The sequence below is a fragment of the Pan troglodytes genome, chromosome 12 (assembly GCF_028858775.2).
Source record: "Pan troglodytes isolate AG18354 chromosome 12, NHGRI_mPanTro3-v2.0_pri, whole genome shotgun sequence".
In the NCBI taxonomy this organism is placed as follows: domain Eukaryota; kingdom Metazoa; phylum Chordata; class Mammalia; order Primates; family Hominidae; genus Pan; species Pan troglodytes.
Window position 1 is genome coordinate 75478189 of NC_072410.2, and position 22703 is coordinate 75500891.

The following is a 22703-nucleotide window of genomic DNA, read 5'->3' on the forward strand; positions in this document are numbered from 1 at the left end:
TTTTCATTTTTGTAACAATGTCTTCTGAAGAACAAAAGTTTTAAATTTTGAAGTCCAATTTATTGATTTTTAAATAGTTCAGGCTTTTTTTTTTTTTTTTCCTGATGAATGCCTGAAGAGAAGGCATTCTCTGTTTTGTTGTTGTTGTTGTTGTTGTTGTTTTTTGAGACAGAGCCTCGCTCTGTTGCCCAGGCTGGAGTGCAGTGGCACTACCTCAGCTCACTGCAACCTCCGCCTCCCAGGTTCAAGCCATTCTTGTATCTCAGCCTCCTGAGCAGCTGGGACTACAGGCATGAACCACCATGCCCAGCTAATTTTTGTATTTTTAGTAGAGATGGGGTTTCACCATGTTGGCAAGGCTGGTCTCCAATTCCTGACCTCAAGTGATCCACCTGCCTTGGCCTCCCAAAGTGCCGGGATTACAGACATGAGCCACCATGCCCTGTTTTTTTTTTGATTTTGTTTTGTTTTTTGTTTTTTTTTTCAACTGTGGTAAAATATGCAAAACATAAAATTTACCATTTTAACGTGTTTTTTTTTTTTTTTTTTTTTTTTTTTTTTTTTTTTGAGATAGAGTCTCACTCCTGTTGCCTAGCCTGGAGTGCAGTGGGACTGGCTAATTGTTTGTATTTTTAGTAGAGACGGGGTTTCGCCATGTTGCCCAGGCTGATCTCATACTCCTGGGCTCAAGTCATTTGCCCAATTCAGCCTCCCGAAGTGCTGGGATTACAAGCATGAGCCACCATACCTGGCCTCATTTTAACCATTTTTAAGCATACGGTTTGGTGGCATTAAGTATATTCATACCGTTGTACTTTGGGCTTTTTAAATTCTTTTGAAGAATTTTTGCCAAATCCATGGTCACAAGGATTTTCTCTTATGTTTTCTGTCAAAGTACATAATTTAATATTGTTAGCCTTTATAGATCAATTTTTTTTTTGAGACAGAGTCTCACTCTGTCACCCAACCTCCGCCCCCAGGTTCAAGCGATTCTCAAGCCTCAGCCTCCCAAGTAGCTGGGACTACAGGTGCGTGCCACCATGCCCAGCTAATTTTTGTATTTTCAGTAGAGATGGGGTTTCACCATGTTGGCCAGGCTTGTCTCGATCTCCTGACCTCAAGTGATCCACCTGCCTCAGCCTCCCAAAGTTCTGGGATTACAGGTGTGAGCCAGTGTGCCCGGTCAGCCTCTACAGATCAACTTCAAGTTAATGTTTACGTATGGAATGAGGTAATGATTGAGGTTCATTTCTGCGTATGACTAAACACTTATTCCTGCACAATTTGTTGAAAAGATTATCCTTTTCCTATTGACTTACATTAACACCTTTGTCAAAAATGAATTGGCTGTTTTAAAAACTATTTTCCTGGTTTGCTTTCAACAGGTTGCCTTCTGATTTCCACATAGTGTCTTCCTAGATGGACTCCTCACCTATCACTCTGTTCTGATCTGGCTCCCAAGCTTCCCTTGCTGTCTGACAGATTTCTAGTGATACTTTCCAGTCTTACTTAATCCCTTGCCCGTCCCCCAATCTGCATTCAGCCTTGCTCCAGCCTTCCTTGTCTGGGCTCTGTGCCCAGCACCTGAGCAGGCCTTGTTGCTGCCCACAGTCCGGATGCCATCAGAATCCTGGAGGGCAAAAGCTGCAGTTAGGTCCTGCTCAGGGCCCAGGGAGCTCCAGCACAGCAGTCTTTCCCTGCCAGTTACCCAGGAAACCCTGACACTGCGGACCAGAGATCCAGCCATTGTAGCAGTGACCTGGCTGCCAGGCTGTCTCAAGACCTTACCAGTTGTTGTGACCGTATCAGCCGAGTTGTGAGCCCCCATTAAAGCCAGAAATGAGATTTGGCTGAAGGAGTATTGATAGACAAAACTGAACAAGAAGAATGAAGAGCCTTGTAGATCAATGTTCTCTCACATGGAAAGATAACTTTTTAAAGTATACCTGTTTATGGATAGCACTACAAAGTCTCCGTATCTTTATATGATTTAGAGGTAAAATGACCACAAAGGATGATCGGTACCTAATCAGCCTTCATGTCTGATGAACAGAACCTTGGAGAAGCCCTGAAATGACTTCCTTACATCGTTTAGACTTCTCTCCCGAAGGGGGCAGGCAGTCCCCCTAGTTTTGCTCAAGCTTGTTGGGAGACATCACTCTGTATCCATCAGGGTAGATCCCGGGAAACTGATTTAAACAAGAACCATGCAGCTTGCCTCCCAGACTGCTTCATGTTCAGGCCTCAAAGCAGCCTGCAGAGGGGAATATCTTCTAGAAGGATTTTATTTTGAATTCAGCTGAAAGAGGGCACTACACAGAATATCAAAGGTGAAGCTGTATTGCATTTTTCACAAGGAATAAAAAGCAATCCCTGTGGTCAGCACATGTGCAGGGGAGCATTTGAGGGAGGCCATATCCTAGCACAAATATTCCTCCATGCCCAAGAGGCTGGTAGGACAGACGTCATGAATGAATGTGTTGTTGTGCCTAGGCACTGGGCTGAGTTGTTTTTTATAGCCACTAGACCTACTTAGACTGTTGCCTTTGTGAACCAACAGCTGCAGTTTGGGAGGTGGCTAGACATGGAATCAGGGGGTTTTATTTTGGTGATGTTCTACCTGGTTCATTCAGGGATGACCCTATTAACACTAAGTTTTAACCAAAGTCACCACCACCCTGGGCAGGAAGCCACACACTCACTTTTCTGGAAATGCATGCAGCCTGATTCTCTTGTGGGCTGTGTTGAATGGAGAGAGAATACCTGGATTTGAGGGTTACAGAGATATAAGAAAGAAGTGGGGCATGGATTAGCATCATTATATACTAATTAGCCATCTGTCTGTGAGTCTTCTAGAATAAAGTAACTAGGCCAGGCGCGGTGGCTCACGCCTGTAATCCCAACACTTTGGGACGCTGAGGTGGGAGGATCACCTAACATCAGAAGTTCCAGATCAGCCTGGCCAACGTGGTGAAACCCCGTCTCCACTAAAAATACAAAAATTAGCCAGGCGTGGTGGTGTGTGCCTGTAATCCCAGCTACTCAGGAGGCTGAGGCAGGAGAATGTCTTGAACCTGGGAGGTGGAGATTGCAGTGAGGCAAGATCGAGCCACTGAACTCCAGCCTGGTCGACAGAGCAAGACTCTGTGTCAAAAAAAAAAAAAAAAAGAAGAAGAAAGTAAACGAGGAATAATCTCTTTCCAGGTCCACTCTTGGGAACAGAAGTAAATCAAAGTGGCTTATGCTGGAGCTTGACTCTGACATTTCAGGACTTTAGGGACTCTCATCTCTTCTCAGGCTCTTCATGGTAAATAAAGTCTTATTAAAAATGAAGCATTTTAGGACATAGTTCTTCATGTGCCCAAGTTTCAGGCTATACTCACTGGTAGGCAGATTAAGCAGAGGCTTTTGTGGTTTGGAATCCAAATGGTGTTATGAAAAAAGCATATTCTTTAGAGTCAAATCCAAATGGTGTTATGAAAAAAGCATATTCTTTAGAGTCAGATATATCTGGACTGAAATCCTAGTCCTGCGTCTATCATCTGAGTAAGTTTGGAAAGTCACTCAACTTTGTTTCTTTGTCTACTAAATGAGGTAATACCTGTCTCATAGGGTTGTTATAAAGATTATTACTTTTTAAAAATAGTAGCTACTTTGAATTGAATATTTGCTGTGTGCCAGACACTGTGCTAAACACATGTATTAAATCATTTAATCTGAACTCACTATTTAAGTGGTATCCTATTTGCAAAGTTCCTGGTACACTGTAAGGTACACAGTAAGTGTTCAGTAAATGGTCGTTGGGGCTATTGTAATATTTCAGAGATACAAAGATGGGCTTCTTGCTCCTCTTATTCTTCTCTTCTCCAGACAGTTGATGCCTAAACTGAGAAATGTAGTCAAAAACATAATCATCTCTGGAAAAGAGAAAACACTGGCATTGAAATGAATCCCAAAGCATAAATGACTCATAACATAATCTGTCCTGAGAGTGAGTTTTGATAGGGGAAGGGGGTAAGGAAAGGTGAAGAGGCGGAAGTGGGGAAATAAGATAAACACTGAAGATAAGCTTTGCCAGCCCTGCCTAAAACATTCTGCTGCAATAGAGTTAAGGGGTTGCAAAGCGAGTTTTCATGGGCCAGTAGGAGATTTTCCGTACATTTGTTTTTTAGGTCTGTTTGAGTGGAGAATGGAAGGGGAGGTCAGAGAGAGCTCAGGGAAATTCTGTTTCTGCATCATTAAATTTTAGGCAGCACTTGAAATCAGGGAGATAGAATTTCCTGAGCCTAGGGGAATATCTGTGGGAAGTCCGGGGACAATGAGCAAAATCTATCTCAGAGCGATCTCTGGCCATTTCAGTTCGCATCCTTTCACCTTGGTGATAGTATTACCCAGGAGTAGGGACCCTGAGACCTTCAAATGGGTTTGTGGCTGGCACAAGCTATTCTTCAGATGCTTGCGGTAGGCCCCAAACTCAGGCTGAGATTCTTATAAAAATATCCTGGTTTTCTGTTTCCATAACTTATAATGTGCTTCTTCCAGGAAGCAAACACCTTCAAGGGCAATTAATAGAAAATTTGTGGAATTCTCCAATGCAAGGCAGTATTGAAGCGAAGTGAAATACTTCTGAGAAAAGGTTCTGGGGAATTTATGCAATGAATCTCCAAAGACATATTTATATGTTTATGCACTTTGTTTTGGTTTGCTTCCTTCTGATTTTAAAAATTATGATTTTTGTATATATCAAAATAGCCTTTGAGTTTCACGTCTAGAAACAAACATTTTACAAAGTGATTGTTTCTTATGGCTGCAGTAAAAAACAACACAAGGCAGATCTCTCAAGTGTTAAAAGCATCTACCCAACATTCCAGGGAATGTCAGAAGTATATGCTGAGGGTGGCATGATGGAAAGGAGGATAAAGTGCCAGGCTGCTCAGTTCATATTTGGTCGTTCATTCATTCATCCATTCGTTCATCAAATCCGAACTGATGAATTTTTTGTTTTTTTGAGACAGGGTCTCACTCTTTCACGTACAGTGGTACCATCATGGCTCACTGAAGCCTTGACTTCCCAGGCTCAAGTCATCCTCCCATCTCAGCCTCTCAGGTAGCTAGGACTACAGGCATGGACCATCATGCCTGGCTAATTTTAAAATTTTTTTGTAGACACAGGGTCTCCCTATGTTGCCCAAGCTGGTCTTGAACTCCTGGGCTTGAGCAATCTTCCTGCCTCAGTCTCCCAAAATCCTAGAACTATAGGTGTGAGCCACTGTGCCTAGCTGTGAGCACCAATTTTGTGCCACACATTCTGCTGGATGCTAGGGATACAGCAATGAGCAAAACAGATGAAACTCCCTGCCCTCATGGAGCTTACTTTCTAGTGGGGGAAAGCATGGGCAGAGGCTCAGAAGTGTGAACGTGCCTGGAGTGCTGGAGGAGCAGCAAGAGTGTCTGTGTGGCTGGGGCAGAGGATCAGAGAGAGAGAGCAGCAGGAGAGAAGGTCAGGTAGTGACGGGGTCAGACCATGTGGGCCGTGAAGGTCATAGTCAGGGCTTTGTCTTTACTCTGAGTGAGGTGGGGGAGTCACTGGGAGGATGTGAACAGAAGAGAGGCATGGTCCCACTTACATTATAACAAAATGCTCCTTGTTGCTATGTGAAGAACAGACTTCAGGGCACAAATGGAAACAGGACCTCCAAGGAGGCTGCTGCAATAGTCTGGCTGGATTCAGTGGTGTATGCCTGTAGTCCCAGCTGCTCAGGAGGCTGAGGTGGGAGGATCACTTGAGCCCAGGAATTCAAGGCTGCAGTGAGCTGTGATTTTGTCACTGCGCTCCAGCCTGGGTGACAGAGGGAGACCTCATCTCTATTAAAAAAAAAAAAAAAAAGTCTGGGCCAAAGGTGTTGGTGACTTGGACCAGGGCTGTGGCAGTGGGAGTGATGAGAAGTGTAGTCTGAGTTCTGGACATGTTTTCAAGACGGCGCTGGTAAGATTTGCTGACAGACAGGATATGCAGTGCTTCCAGATCCTGACCTAGTGTGCAGTGTTTTCGTTTGATGGCAAATATGGGACCTCCAGGAGTTTTTTGGCATCAAGTATGAGACCCTGCTCACACAAAGTTAGAAATGGGGATTTCTCTGGAAGGACATGCAATATCTCACAGACAAGAAGGAAAAACAGTTTTAAGACTGGGCTTGGAAATGATGATCTGGGATCTTAGTACAACAGCAACCAGCAGGCCTACCTTGGGCCACATGATCAGTGGTCATTGCTGAATGGAACCACCCAGATAGGGGAGTAGTGCTTCCTATAGCCAAAATGGGATCAAAAGAAAGAGGGCCAATGGGTGTTAGACAGGCAAAACCCACAGATGTTTAAACTTCATCCCAGTTTAGAGCTTAAGAGATAAAAGAAACAGAGGCTCAAGTTTTGACCAATCACAAGGTAGACAGGCGAGGAAATCATCTGGCTTCCCCTGAGCTGTGTTGAGAAAAGAGTCCTGGCCTGGGGGTCATGCATCTGGTCTGAGCTCTGCTGCTCACTACCTGTGCTACTTCAGGCCAGCGGCTTAACTTCGCTGGCCTTGGGCTTCTAGTGGACCAGAGTAAAAGCTGCAAACCTTGTCTTCACCAAAGACCGCTTTGATGATTTCTCCCACCCACCTCCCTCTTGCCCAGTAAACACATTAATTCATGGCTTTATCCTGTGGAAATGTACAATATGCATGAGACTTCTTGAAATGTTGAGATCAGATGAAGGGCAACTTGAAGCAGGAAGTGAATGGGCAAGGCAGGAGGAAGAGCACAAATGACACAGCACTGCAACATTTCATAGGCAGGATTAGGAAAATCCTCATGTTCTCTCCTGTTGTTCACTTTCTGACTTTATTGAGGCCAGACTTTATTATTGCTGTGTCCTCTGAAAGGTTTGATCCACCCAGGGTTTTCTGAGTGTCAAGATACCATTTGCTACACTGTCACCTTGAATTCCCCACTGGGGTTGCTGCACAGGCTGTAGATGTGAACGCAGCGAATTGCACCAGGTTGCTCCTCCATCCACACTGAGCACTCCCTCCCAAGTGGCACCCTCCTCCCTAGCACTTATGCCCACTTATATTTCATACCAGCCTATTTAGCACTTGATTACATATTGCTTTGAATTGTTCCCCAGCCCACTCAGATCAGAGCCTCCCACCTTCCAGCCCGCCCACTCCTAACTCCCAGTGTGCTAGATTTTCAACCTCCTCAAAACCTGTAGTCTCTTTCCCCTGCCATTTTTCTGTCACTGCTTCAGAACCTTCCCCCCAAGTTCTTCATTTCCTTCTCTACTTCACCTATGCTTCCTGGGCCATCTCATCACCCTCCTTTGCCTAAGCCTCCCTCCTCTCCGCCCTTGCCCTGCTGCTGCTCTGGTCTGGCTGCCACCCAGCCTTATCAGGCAGCTCTTCCTACACTCTGACATCTGGGCTCCTGGGCTGCTGAGCTCTGCTGGAGAAAATCACAGCCCACGCAGATTGGCGCTACTACAAAGTCATCATCTGCATAGCCTAGTGGGCCGCTGAGCAGCCTAGAAACACTTCTTAGTGTCCCTGTCAGCAAACCTCCCCCTTCCCCACCATGGCCCTTCTAAGTGTTTCCCACCCTTTGAGCTTTGCTGAGAAAATAGAGGCCATCAGGTAGGAATTCCCTTGTTTATATGCACCTACTCCTCTGCCCCACCAAGAAACATATGTTCCCCTCCAGCATTCCTACCTTCCTCCAAGCTGAGAGGCCGTGCTACCTTCTACCTGTCCAAAGGCAACCGCCTCCTGAAAGCTCTGCAGCCTTGGCAGCTTGGCTTCATCTATTCTCCTCTCTCTCTCCTCTACTTTCCATCTCTCTCTAGTTCATCTGATCTTTCTCCTGAGCAAGTAAACCTTCCCTCTCTACCATCCTCTGCCTCTTCTCCTTCCCGCTCTATTAGTCCATTCACACTGCTGTAAAGAACTGCCTGAGACTGGGTAATTTATAAAGGAAACAGGTTTAATTGACTCACAGTTCAGCATTGCTGGGGAAGCCTCAGGAAACTTACAATCATGGCGGAAGGTGAAAGGGAAGTGAGGCACCTTCTTCACAAGGCAGCAGGAAGGAGAAGAGTGAACAAGTGAAAGGAGAAGAGCCCCTTATAAAACCAACGGATATCATGAGAATTCACTCACTATCACAAGAACAGCATGGAGAAACCACCCCCATGATTCAGCTACCTCCACCTGGTCTCTCCCTTGACACGTGGGGATTATGGGGATTACAACTGAAGATGAGATTTTGAGTGGGGACACAGCCAAACCATATCACCAGCCAAATGTGATGGTAGGGCATGTTTGGTGAGGCACAGGCTGCTATGACAGTAAAATGCACAAAAGACAAGAGTGACCTTCTCATTGTCCAGTCTGTGGCCACTTTCAGCTCCTGCCTTGACATTGCTGAAGATATGACACTCTTTTTTTTTTTTTTTTTTTTTTGGGACAAAGTATCACTCTGTTGCCTAGGCTAGAGTGCGGTGGCACAATCACAGCTCACTCTAGCCTCAAATTCCTGGGCTCAAGTGATTCTCCTGCCTCAGCCTCCTGAGTAGCTAAGACTGCAGGTGTGTGCCACCAAATCCAGCTGATTTTCTAATTTTTTGTAGAGATGGAGTCTCGTTTTATTGCCCAGGCTGGTCTCAAACTCCTGGCCTCAAGTGATCTTTCCACCTAGGTCTCCCAAAGTGCTAAGATTATAGGTGTGAGCCATAGCATCTAGCCAAGAAATGATGCTCTTGACCCTGTTCTCTTCTTGATTCTCTCCCCTCTCTTGACCCCTATGACGACACTCTGTTCTCCTGCTCCCCCTCTGTATTCCAATCATAGTCTCTGCCTCTCCTCCCTGGCACTCTTCTGCTGAGGCTCCTTCAGGCACTGGCCTCCATCTCCTGGATGAAATCCAGGTTCATTTGGACAGCAGACAAGGGCTTCTCCATTTGGCTTATGCACATGATTTACCCTCCTTCTCCACTGGCTATATCCTCTCTCATCTCTGTGGCTTTGTGCATTTCTTTACTCTGCTTGAAACGCCCTTCGTCCCTCTCTGCCACCTCACTGGGAGAACTCCTATTCATCTTTAGTGATCAGCTCAGGTGTTGCCTCATCCTGTAATAATAATAATAGTAATAATAATAATCATGCCTCATCTGAATTTCCAAAACACTCCGAGAGTGTCTTGGTCTTAGCAGTTATCATATTAAATAGAAATGATCTATTTACCTGTGTGTGCTCCACTAGTCTGTCAGCCATGCTCAATGCCTGGCACAGCTTGGCATACAATTAAATGCTCAATCCATGTTTACTGATTGAATGAATGAGTCAATGTTCAGTTGTCCTTCAGTATAGGTGGGGGATTGGTTCCAGGACCCCCGACTGACACCAAAATCACAGATGCTTGAGTTCTTCATATAAGATGGGTAGTATTTGCATATAACCTATGTAATCTTCCTGTATACTTTATATCATTTCCAGATTACTTATAATACCTAATACAATGTAAATGCCATGAAAATAGTTATTATACTGTATTGTTTAGGGAACAGTGACAAGAAAAAAATCTGTACACGTTCAGTACAGAACGAAACTATCCATGTTTTCTTCCAAATATTTTCAATCCGTTTGTGGTTGAATCCACAAATGTGGAACCCACAGACACAGAGGAACAACTGTATTTTGTTATCGTTCCCAGCGTGGCTACTCCTGGAAAATGAATGTGATCAGTCTTCTCAGAGCATTTTAATGTGTTAGATATATTTTCTTATTGGGATTAAAACACATGTAATGCAAAATTTACCATTTTAGTCATTTTAAAATATAAATCCAGTGACATTTAGTACCTTCAGAATGTTGTGCAACAACCACCACTTTCTATGTCCAGGACATTTGTATCCCTATACCCATTAAGCAGTCATGCACCATTCCTCCAACCCCTGGCAAATACTGATCTGCTTTCTGTCTCTATACATTTGCCTATTCCAGATATTTCATAAAAATGGAGTCATATATGTGACCTTTAGTGTATGGTTTCTTTCACTTAGCATAATGTTTTCAAGGTTTATCTGTGTTTTAGCATGTCTCAGTACTCCTTCTTCTATTTATTTATTTATGTATATTTTTTGAGATAGAGTCTCCCTCTGTCACCCAGGCTGGAGTACAGTGGTGTGATCTCAGCTCACTGCAACCTCTGCCTCCTGGGCTCAAGCCATTCTCGTGTCTCAGCCTCCCCAAGTGGCTGGAATTACAGGTGCCTGCCACCATGCCCAGCTAATTTTTGTATTTTTAGTAGAGACGGGGTTTTGCCATGTTGGCCAGGCTGGTTTTGAACTCTTGTCCTCAAGTGATCCGCCCACCTCAGCCTCCCAAAGTGCTGGGATTACAGGCATGAGCCACCACACCTGGCCTATTTATTAATTTTTGCCCACAGTCACTAGATGCTATTTTATTTTTTCTTTCTTTCTTTTTTTTTTTTTGATCAAGCACTTCTTTTTTTCTTCTTCTTCTTTTTTTAAATTTTATTATTATTGTACTTTAAGTTTTAGGGTACATGTGCACAATGTGCAGGTTAGTTACATATGTATACATGTGCCATGCTGGTGTGCTGCACCCATTAACTCGTCATTTAGCATTAGGTATGTCTCCTAATGCTATCCCTCCCCCCTCCCCCCACCCCACAACAGTCCCCAGAGTGTGATGTTCCCCTTCCTGTGTCCATGTGTTCTCACTGTTCAATTCCCACCTATGAGTGAGAACATGCAGTGTTTGGTTTTTTGTCCTTGCGATAGTTTACTGAGAAAGCACTTCTTTTTATGACTAAATAATATTCCATTGGATGGCTCTACCACATTTTGTTTATTCGTTCATCAACAGATGGACATTTAATTTGTTTCCACTTTTTGGCTGCTAAATAGTGCTGCCATCAACACTTGTGTACAAGTGCTCATTTAAACACCTATTTTCAATTCTTTTGGGTATATACCCAGGAGTAGAATTGTTGGGTCATATGGTAGTTCTATATTTAATTTATCAAGGAACTGCCAAACTGTTTTCTACAGTGGCTGCACCATTTTACACTTACATTACCATATACATTACATAAGAGTTTCAACCTCTCCACATTCTTGCTAACATTTGTCATCTTCTTCTTTTTTTTTTTTTTTTAGTATAACCACCCTAGTCAGTATGAGTGGTAGATATATTTGAGGCATATGCTTAGTTTAAATGATTCCTCTCTGTAAGTGCCTTACTACCATCTGTAGAAGGTGGCTCCCACAGTTATTTACACACAATGTGATGCTGACCTCTGGTCATAGTTGACTGGATCAGGGATGGATTCCTGAGCCAATTTGGGCCAAATATTTTTTTCCACGGGAGTCTGTATTTGAATAGGGGTGTGGTGGATAGACCTGGTTCATAGGGCTAAAATATGAACTTGGGAGCTGTGGGTAAGTATCTTTGCCCCCTCATGTGAGCAGATCAGCAGAGGGAACTCCTCAGGAAAAAGATGAACACAAATACTCAAGAGAGGAAAGGAAATGAAAGATGGACAGAGCACACATCCCCCTGAGTTCTGACAGTTTGCAAATTCCCAGTTCTAGTCCTTCCTTAAGCCTGACTGCATTCTTGTTTTAGGGCCTATAACTTGCCCTTTTACCCTATTGTGGTTAAATCAATGCCAGGGAATTTCTGTTTCTTGAAAACACCAGGGCAACAACTCATTGCTACTCACAACCTACTTAAGAAGGCCCTGAAACTGTTGGTCAAAGCACAAGAACTATAAGGATGCTTTCATTTTTTTGCCCTAAAAATTATTTCTTGTGACCTCATCGGCCTTGCCTCTGCCCACCAACCCAGTGTAATTTGGAGGCAAATTCAGTATATTAACATCATCCAATATTCATGAGGCATCCTCAAGGGCAGGGTGGTCAGCACTTTGCCACCACCTTGATGTGTCTCTTGGCATCTGTTCTAGATTTTTTCCGCCTAATAGCAGAACTCTTTCGTTTGGCTCACCAAGTGTCATGTTTTCTTGTTTCAGTTATCATTGTAAATTTTCCCACTCTTACAGAGAGCTCTTCAAGGGCAGGAAGGCAACACAGTTTAGAGGAAGGACATTTAACTGGAATTTCTGAAGAACCAAATTCTGCTCCTGTTCCTGCCACTAACTTTGCTCTGTAATGCTGAGTAAATCATGAGACTCTATCTGTTTTCCCATCTGTGGAAGTGGGAGAGAAAAATAATACTTTCTCTGCCTACTTCACAGAGATGCAAGTTAAAATTAGGTCATGGATATGAACATTCTATGAAGCAAAAGTATATAAATTGCTGTATCCATAATGGCAATGAACCCCTTTGTTTTCTATCCCACTCCCAGACATCAAGTTCAAGGGCCTCACTCAAAAATTACTTGAATTTAACTCTGGTTGATTAAAAAAAAAAAGAAAGTGCCCCTGTCTCTTCATCCATTTTTCTCAAACACTGATAAACACTTTTTAAAATGACAAAAAAAGAAAACAAGAGACACAGATCCTGTTCTGTTCTAAGGCAAGTGAATTTCTTGCCATTTCTTTTTTTTTTTTTTTTGAGACGGAGTCTTGCTCTATCACCCAGGCAGGAGTGCAGTGATGCAATCTTGGCTCACCGCAACCTCCACTTCCCAGGTTCAAGCGATTCTCCTGCCTCAGCCTCTCTAGTGGCTGGGATTACAGGTGTGCACCACCACGCCTGGCTAATTTTTTTATTTTTAGTAGAGACGGGGTTTTGCCATGTTGGCCAGGCTGGTCTCGTACTCCTGGGCTCAAGCCATCTGCCCACCTCGGCCTCCCAAAGTGCTGAGATCACAGGCATGAGCCATCGTGCCAGGCCTATTGCCATTTCTTAATGACTGTATTTATTTACCTGTAACCTCGCATGCTATTTCCTAACACGCCTCCATCATGCATATTGCTCATTAACAGTGGTTCGCAAATTTGTCTGCACAGTGAGGAGCTTCGAGAATTCTGATGCCTGTGTCCCACCCCTAGAGATTGTGATGTAATTGGTCTGGGCCATGGCCTTTGGAAGTTTTAAAAGCTCCCTAAGTGGTTCAAATGTATAGCCAAGTTTGGGAGTCACTGTCTTTAGGGTTCTTCTCTGTTAACAGATCTGATTCTTATCATCTTTGGGTTAATTCCCAACTAGGCTCTCACCTGAAGCATTTCCCTTATAAATTGCTGTAAGGAAACAACAGAGGAGATTAATCCTAAATTCATCTTTTCTTCCTACTGTAATTGCCTTGGTCTTCATCACGTTAATTGAAATCCCTTTTGATAAATGCACTGAAGCCATTAATGGAGGCTTCACTTATCTGCATGCACATTTCCTGTTCTGCTGTGTCTTCCCGCCAACAATTTAGTTGTGGTTTGCATACCTCTTTTTTTTTTTTCTTTTCTTTTCCAATTCAAATGGCCTCTCGCTGTACCTGAGTGGCTGGCTAGGTCTAATTGCTATCTTCACTTCTGTTTGGGTAAAATTTTCCTTTCTCCACTTAGGTCATCTCCACCTTTGGGATCTGGCCAGCCAGCTCGATCAGCTTGTCCCAAGGATTTCTTGGGCTACACCTTAGACTGAGACATCTCATAATTTGGAGCTAGACTTGGTAAAGCCATTCTGCACTTCTGTTGTTTATCCATTCCTGGCTGACTGGGGGCCAGAGGAAATCTGCTGTTGATGTGGTAATATAAGCAAACCCTCTTAGAGATCCATGGATGGCTGTGGTTGACCCCACATTGGCTTCAGTCAGGAGCTAGGGCAGATTCAAACCCAAGCACACATTCCTTTGGGCCTTTTGAGCCACCCCCTGCCCTAAGGGATTGTGTGAACTTCATCTCAACATGGGTCTGAATTCCTAAGTAAAAACTAGGACTGCTGTTTCACCCAGGCCATCCTCCCTACACGCAATGAGTCACTGTCTATCATCTGCCTTGGCCCTCCAGGTTTATAACACTATCTGATTTCCAGGGACTGGAAAGTGGTGGGGGATGATAGAAGAACAGAGGCTTTCAGTTCAGCAAACATTACTGAGTCCTGGGCTGTTTCAGGCCATATGGTGCCATGGCCCCATGACTGTCCTCATTCCCTCTCCTTTCCTCTCCTTGTCATTCACTCCCTCCTCCATTGGCTAGAGCCAGAGCACAATCACAACCAAGGGTGAGAATTCCAACTCACCTGTACCATCAACAAAGGGCCAAAAATCATTCCCCCCTCTCTCTTTTTAAGAACTTCTTAATTCTTTTAGTTGTTTAAGTTATTTTATTCTCTCTCTCTTTCCCTGAAGAAAGCAATTTTACATTAAAATATATTTTGAGGTATTTCAAAGAAATTTACCATTACTTACTTTCTTTTTAAATTTTTATTTTTTATTTTGGTGGGTACATAGCAGGTGTATATATTTACAGGGTACATGAGATACTTTGATACAGTCATGCAATATGTAATAATCACATCAGGGTAAGCAGGGTATCCATCCCCTCAAGCATTTATCCTTTATGTTACAGACAATCCGATTATAATCTTTTTGTGATTTTAAAATGTACAATTAAATTATTTTTGACTATAGTCAACCTGTTGTGCTAGCAAACAGTAGGTCTTTATTCATTCTTTCTATTTTGTACCCGTTAACCATCTCCACTTCCCCTTGACCCCGAACTACCACTTCCAGCCTCTGGTAACCACGCTTCTGCTCTCTATCTCCATGAGTTCATTTATTTTAATTTATAGCTCCCATAAATATGTGAGAACATATGCAGTTTGTCTTTCTGTGCCTGACCATTACTTTCAATGACTGGAACATACTAGCATTTTCCAACTTTACCTTTGCTTTAGGGGCCCAAGAGAAATCCACAAGGGCATATGGTGCCTGAGGCCACAGATTGGGTCCAACAAAGGTCTCTTATCTCATGTATTATTAATGCCATATCATGATGAATAATAACTGAACCTATTGAGCACTCTTACTACGTACTGGACACTATGCTAAGCCCTTTTCATAATTTATTTTAGTGACTCCTTGCCCTACCTTATGAGGGGGGTATTATTTATTATCTCTATTTTATATAGGAGGAACTGAAGCTTAGGGAATTGAAAGCTTACCCCTCTAGTAAATGGAAGGGCTAGAACTCAGACCTAATCTGACTACTGAAAATTCTTAATCTCTATAGTTTTCTGAGATGATCTCCTTTTAGGAAAATGTTGTCTTTAAATCTCAATAGCAAAGCTTTCTCTGATTTTGAAAAGTGAGGCCTGTATAATTATTGGGTTATAAATATAAGGGATCAAGAGTTTCATGCACTTAATAGTCACTTGAAAAATAATTATCCATGGGTTGATTGACAAACAGCATTTTGTGCATTCAGATTCTGGATAGGGTTCTAGATTTTAGGAAATGATGGAGGGGAAGCCAATTTGGCTTTCTGGGGGTTCATACAGAGGCCCTCTTCAGCCACACCTGTGCCCTGTTGTTGCACATTCCAAGCCTACTCTAAAAGGCTTCCTTACTTCACAGAGATCTAATATAAAAGTGATAGAGCTGGCTGACAAGGCTGAGGAAGGCTTTTGAAGGAAAAGACAGCAATTTCAGAAAATGAATCCTGTGGTTTAGAAAGAAATCAACCGAACTTATGATCTGAGCTCATTTTGTTCTGTTCTATTAAAGAAAAAGAAAAAGAAGAAGAAAGAGAAAAAAATTGCTCTATCACAAAGAAAACAATTTCCTTAAACCTGGTGAATTACAGCCTATATATGGAGCCTGTATCCCACTGAGATACCTAGACTTTCAGAGCCAAAAAAGGACATTTAAAGAAAGCTTTTTCATCTGAGTCCTGAATTTCACAAAAAGGAAACTGAGGCTCCAAAAGAGTCTGGAACCACACTACTAGTTAGTGGAAACTCTCAGTTTTCCTCCCTTTTTTAATCTTACCCCTTCTTCTTACTTTTGCTTTTTGAATGACAGGATATTCACAGGCCACTGAAAGAAAAAATAAGAAAAATTTCTGGTTCTTCAAGAAAGGTCAGTGAGAGCTCTAAAACTTCTAGAAAGAAGAGAGTCAAATTATTTAATCTAATTTCAGGAAACGCCTTGATTTTATTAGCTGAGGGACTGAGTAAGGAGGCAAATCAAGATTTATTACTGATTTCCATGAAAAAAAGAGGAAAATGAATATTGGCTTAATGAGGGTTTGGGTCTATAATTCAATTCCTCACTTCTAGAGAAACAACTCACAGAAAAAAGTTTAATAGATCCTATCAGTGAACTCTTGAGCTAGTAAGGAAAGGAGTCACCTGTCATTTCTACAGGGAACCCTGGGTTCAAAGTTGCTTCTGTGGTATGGAAGTCCAGAAAAGAAGCAATCAATTGGAATCTCATCGGTCCAGAAAGCATGCCAAAATAAGTGTTGTTGCTTCATCAGACCAGGTAACTAAACTTACAGGAAAAATTCCTAACAAAGATGTAGCCAGTGATAGTAATACTAATTCCAGGGGAAGAGTTTGGAGGTGAGATGTACAGAAAGAAGGAGAGATGGACAGAAAGAAGGAAGGCAGAGCTGTATCAATTCATTAAGTATTTATTGAGTGCCAACTATGTAGTAGACACCAAGAGATGAATAAAACCAGCTCTGTCCCTGGAAATGCTTGCAGGTGAGTAGGAACTAGCAACCATGAAGGACTTTGTTCCCAGGATACGGACACCAATATGCAAAACAAACCAGCATCCCCAGCAGCTCATTTCCATTCTTAGACTCTTGTTCTGTTACATTTATTAGGCAGTGCACCTCACTCCTGTGGGCTACAAAACTCCCCAACTAATTAGCAATGCACAGATGTTAACCTAGCAGCTGGCTGCTAGACAAGGCATACATATCCAGCCAAAGTCTGAGAATGCTTAAAAGAAAAAAGAGAAATTCAGAGTCAACTGAACATCCAGTTCTCTTTCCCAGATGTCATCAGTGCAAATAGGCAGCAGGTCTTGCCCCAGCCATGATCAGAAATTCAGCTCTTGAAGGCTACTTCACTCTATCAAGACTTCAGCTGTTGAGGAAAGGGACTGCTTACTTGTGTTTGAAAAAAAACCAAAACACTATCCATCATGGGATCCAATCCAGGCCAGTGCCAGTTGGATCAATCAACCTTTTAAAAATCTTTTCAGGATAAATATACAGCTACAGTCATGAATTAAAGATGTGAGGGAGAGAAAAATAGTACACAGCTTATAGTGGTTAACAATGGGTTTAAAACCAAAGTGTGACGCTGCATTAATCTTCGTTTGAGGCCTAATAGGAATTGAGTAAAATTTGTTTTAACCATTTCTATTCTGACAAACATTAAAGATTCCTGAGTTTTGTAGAAGATAAGAAGGAGAATGACTTCAGTGGGGAACGGAGAGGTAGGTGTGGCTAACTCAAAAAAAAAAAAAAACAGAATTTTCTACCAAAGCTGTATATCTGATTGCTGAATATTAAATAATAATATTATTACAATATTAATATTACTGGCCAATTTTATTCATCCCCTTACAGGTATACTTCCGAGTCATGAGTTCTTGTGTACATATAAGTATAGAAGAGACAAACAGTGACACTCATCGCAATTAGGGTAGCTCTGTGATTCCCTAAGTGAATTACTTACTGTTCTTCTGTATTTTTACAGGTAGAGTTATGTCAAAGATTTCAGGAAACAGACTGGGAAGCAGGGCCAGCTTCATAGGCCTGTGACTAATGCAGTCACACAGGGCTCCACACTAAAAAGGGGGCCCACAGAGGGCAATAGTGTAACACAAGCCAATCCCCACTGATGCAACACTTGACTTTTAGTGCTCTGCGTTGCCATCTTCAAATTCTTAGTAATTTTATCTTTGAGTTTGTATTCAGTAAGTGAAGCTCAATGGAACAATGAAGCATGTGCCTGGGGTCTTGTAACCTTGACTATCCTGGTTTCCTAGGACTTCTCATCTCCCCAGGATGGGTTACTGACAGTCTGCCCTCTGTTTCCTGGCGTACCAGGCCACACCCAGCCTCCCTTTCCCACCTGGCCTCCCCTTCCCTACCCTAGCCCTGTGATTGCTGTCACTCTCCACCTGGGGTGACAGCCAGGTTGCATTAGTGGGGGGTGCCTGTGTTCCACTGTTGCCCTCTATTCCCGGCAGGGGCCTGGGCACAGGCATGGGGAAGGTTGGGTATGCACCCCCTGGCACGTCAGGGTAGAGCAAGGTAGCAGCGATCCCTGTCCTGGGCTGGCACTGCCACAGTGCATTTGGCTGGTGACTTGATGGAGCCCTCTCACCCATCCCTTATTCAAGTACCTGCTGCATCCTGGCATGGAAGCTGTAGTCTCTTAAGGAATCACCTATTGACCCTGGGTTGGGAGAGTGGGCCTATGGGAAGGAGGAGATTGAGTTTCTTGCCCCAGCTAGGGCCCTACATTTTCATTTTGCAATGGACTGTCTTGGCAAGTGGCCAATTTCAAAGATTAGGGATGAGGGAGGGTGGAGAAAAGCCTACTTCTTGATTAATACAATTTTTGTATGACATCTAGCTTGGTACATAAGCTATTGGTAAATACATTAGAAGAATGGAAAATAAGTTCTTGCCCTTGAGGAGCTTAAATCTAGTTGAACATAGATAAAATCAAAATACACGAAACAATGAGATTTCACAAAGGAGGTAGAATGGAAGAGGGGTCTTGAAAGTAGGATTTAGTTGTGGAGGGAAGGGAGAAAAAGAGACCTGGTTAATGCACTGCAAAATAGAGGGCTAGGCTGACTTGATGATCGTGGCATATTTTTTGGTTCAAGGCCAATTACAGCATGCTAGGGGGAGGGTGATCCTGGTAGGAGGGGGAGCTGTAGGAACAGGCATGGCGGATGTGAACCACTGAGGACAGTGACTTGGCAGAATAAAGAGTGTGGGCCTAAGGTGGGCGATAGGCTGCATGGAGCCAAATCACAGATGGCAGAGAAGAGAAAATGGGTTCAGAGCCTCCCAGCTGTGTACACTGAGGTACAGCAGGCTGCTACTCTACAACACAGCAGGCCACTCAAAGCTCTCCTTCGGAGACCAGCAAAAAAGGAACGAAAGGAATTGACTTTGTGCTTAAGCAAACCATGGAGTGAAGTAAAGTTTCACAGTGAGCTCAATGATGAGGGGGAAAAGCAAATATTCTCTGGTGAAGGTTGACTTAATTAGCCGTTTTAATAATTCATGAGTCTTTAAAATGTTTGCCAGAAGATTCAGAGCTCAGATTCTGCTTCTGGCGTTGAGCTCAGGGTTTTCTCTATCACAAATTGTGCTGGCTCATGCAACAGTGGCAGCAGCACGCCTGGGAATGTGAGGCCCTTGCTCGGATAAACTGTGGACAGCTTTTATCCCTTGGGACTTCAAACCTTTCTGAGAATCTGATGAAAGTACTGAACTTTTATCCTACGAAAAATACATGTATGTACAAATTCAGGGCTTTGGAGACTCCCCTGAGGTTTGCTTTTGAACCCTAGCCTAAGAATCTCTGATTTAGGACCATCTCTAAGGGCTCTAACATTCTATGATTCTTTTTTTAACCTACCCACAAGCCAGCCTGTCAAGATGTCACCTGAAAATGCAGTGATTTTGGGGGCTTGCAGGCAAGCAGCCTCATGTAGATGTTTGCAAAGTGAGAAATGCATAATGCAATATTTGTTCATTAGGATGAAGCAATGTTAATGCAGAAAAGAACTGAATGAATCAAAAGCCATGAGTCAGCTGCCTCCCTAGCAGGTGGCGGGGAGGGAGGCAGCCTGCTGAAGCTGAGGGGGTGGGCTCTAGAGTCAGACAGCCTGGGGCCCTCAAATCCCAGCCAAGGTACTTTCTGGCTGTAGCTTGGGGGAGCGATTCAATCTCTCTTAGTCTCGGTTTCCTCATTTGTAAAACAGAGCTAATAAGATGTACTCTATATCCCTATGTTTTGAGGATGAACTAAGCCGAACTGTAAATCCTCATGCATAGTGCCTAGGCTACAGTAGTGCTCAGTAAAGGCACTTAACTCCCTTAATCTCACCCAGAAGGAGGAGGGGTGCTGTGAATTTGGGGACACTGTGTTGATTTAATGTTGGGGGAGGAAACTGACTCAGGAGTGGCTTGGCACTCTCTCAGAACTCCTGGATATATAGCCTCTCCCCTTCCCTCATCCCCCCAAAAGCTTCCCCTCTGGGAATGTGGGCTGGCTCAGGAAGCTAAAGAAGCACCCCTTGTTAACAGCCTTGGTCTTCTCCCCTCCTCAGCTGCTCAGGAGTGTGGAGCCTGCAGGAAACAATGGCAGGAGATCTGGGCTTTTTCTGGCTGCAGGCCTGACTGCAGCAGAGAAGGTAACAGAGAAGGAAAGAGAGAGGAAGAAAGAGTGAGAGAGAGACTGGCTTCTCCTCCATTTCTCAAGCAAGCCTTGCCAGCACCGCCCACCGTGGAGCTGCGGCTGGTCCTGGGGCGAATGCAGAGCTGAGCAGCATACAGCTCCTGCTCTCAAAGACCTGGCAACTCTGACATGGAAGTAAGGCTTGCCCAAGAGAGGAGAGTGACTAAGGGCTGCACTGCTGGATGCCTCCAGACCCTTCGATAAGGGGTCTGGGAGGGCAGGGGGCAGACAGTGAGGGCAGGATGGTAGAAAATGTGTTGACTCAGTGCCAGACCCTGAACTAGGCACTTGACATGCACTAACTCTCATTCTCACAGCAACACTCCAAGATAGATGCTATTATCCTGTAAAGTACAGGCGAGGAAACTGAAGCTCAGAGAAGCCAAGTGACTCCCTCAAAGGCAACAGTTATTAAGTGGTGCCATAGGATTCAAACCAGGTCTGCCTGTCTATGAAATACTTTTTTCCCCATTCCCCATACAAGCTTAACTAGGTGAATACAGGGAGCCTCCATAGTCCTAAAACTCTGGGTCCTGTGAAGCCATTACCGAGCTACATGCAACGCTATGCAGAGTCCTGGCTCGGTAAATATTTGCCCCATGAATGGGAAGGAGAGAATGTGCCTTTCTTGGTTCTAGGCAGCTCTTGGCAGTTCACGTGCAATGTTTACTTTTCCTCCCACATTCCCCCGAGAGGAATCATCATCCCTCCCTTCCCTCAACTGAAAACAAGGCAGAGTGGAATGACGTGAAGTGCTCGGCTTAAATAGAGCCTATCTCAGACTTGCCCCACATGGCCACAGGTCTCCTTTCAAACAGCAACCTCAGTCAGAGAATCCCACTTAAGAAAAATCTCTCACATCATTTAATAAGGCAGACTTGGGAGGAGTAAATGTTTTAAGGCCTTTGCAGCCCCGGTGTTGAGAAAGATTGCATGTGTTCAAGCTCCTACAAGGGAAAGCATTTTGGATTTCCTGGGACAGCCGACATCCCAGAGGCTGAGAGTGGATCAGGGGGAGGAAGGTCTGCAGCAGGCAGCAGCAGGGAGGCTTCAGCCCAGCTTGGGCCTCTGCCGAGGAGAAACCCTGCTGTCCTAGGGAATTTGCTGAGCAGAGTCTCTCGGCCTGATTTGTAGCTAGTGATGTGAATGCATTATCCAAAGCTGGGTGCCAAGCAGAGAGCAGAATGAGACCACCTCTCCATTCATTTCCAGCCATTGATTCGATGATGTTGATGAACTGTGATTTTTAAATGGAAAGGGCTTTGTCATCATGATTTTTCAATACAATTCTAGCATGGCTCTTTATTTTCTAACCAAGGCCCTGGGCATCCTATTTAACATGTTGGGTATGACATGTTCCCCAGGGTCAGCTTTTTATTTCATTGCCATTTTAAGGGTATCAGAATATGTGCTAAGAATTTACATTTGAATAATAGATTTCTGGATGGTAAAATCCTATTATTTACATTTAGTAAAGTCCCTTTGGATAGTAAGAACCAGCACAATATTAATTTTTCTTGCTGTCACTTAACAATATAAATTGGTTTTGTGTAAGAATGAGGTGCTCATTGGATTGAATTTAGGAAATTGGTAAAACAAATTTGACTTCAGTGGGTTTGAATGATTACAATGTAATAAACATATAAAGGCTAGGAAGCTAATTTATCATTGTGTTTTGTTTTATTTATTTGAAACTCCATCTTTGAAATCAACAGGCTTTATTAAAGATTATGAATTCAATTTCCAAATGAAGTGTAAATGGCTTTCTATAGAGAGATTACTTGATTTGTTGTTTTCCTGAATAAAACATGTTTTTGCACAGTGGGATTATGTAGCCTATATATTAATATTGGAGGATTATTCTGTTGTGCTTGGCATCTATGATGTGCAATGTTTGATTTGTTCTCTGATCTATTTGTCTTCACTCTCTTTAATAAACACTGAGACAGAATGCATAACCTCTTAAGACCTGCACTTCAATGAATCATAAAAGAATGTCTGTCTGTGTAGCAGTTTATCATTGGAATAATAATTCTGGTTCCCTTTAAAAATGTTACAGTGTCTGCTCTTCAAAATAGACTGCAGAGAAAAGCATGAGAGATGCTGTGGGTCACTGATGGGGAATCATAATTGACCTCAGCTTTTGTCGCATGGTAACAGGCTTTCAGGGCATTAGATCATCACATACCACAGAACTACAAATATACTGCCCTCAAAGTCAGGGGGAAATTTT

The 22703-nt window shown here is 43.3% G+C and overlaps 1 long non-coding RNA gene across 1 annotated transcript in view; it reads left to right on the forward strand.

Moving 5' to 3' along the window:
* LOC104004968 (uncharacterized) overlaps positions 1–20944 on the forward strand; it is a 161543-nt gene extending 140599 nt beyond the window's left edge. Inside the window, exons 4-5 of the long non-coding RNA XR_678085.4 lie at positions 13588–13694; positions 20343–20944. This is a non-coding gene — a long non-coding RNA (uncharacterized LOC104004968). The remainder of the gene's footprint in view (positions 1–13587; positions 13695–20342) is intronic.
* Positions 20945–22703: the final 1759 nt, after the last annotated feature.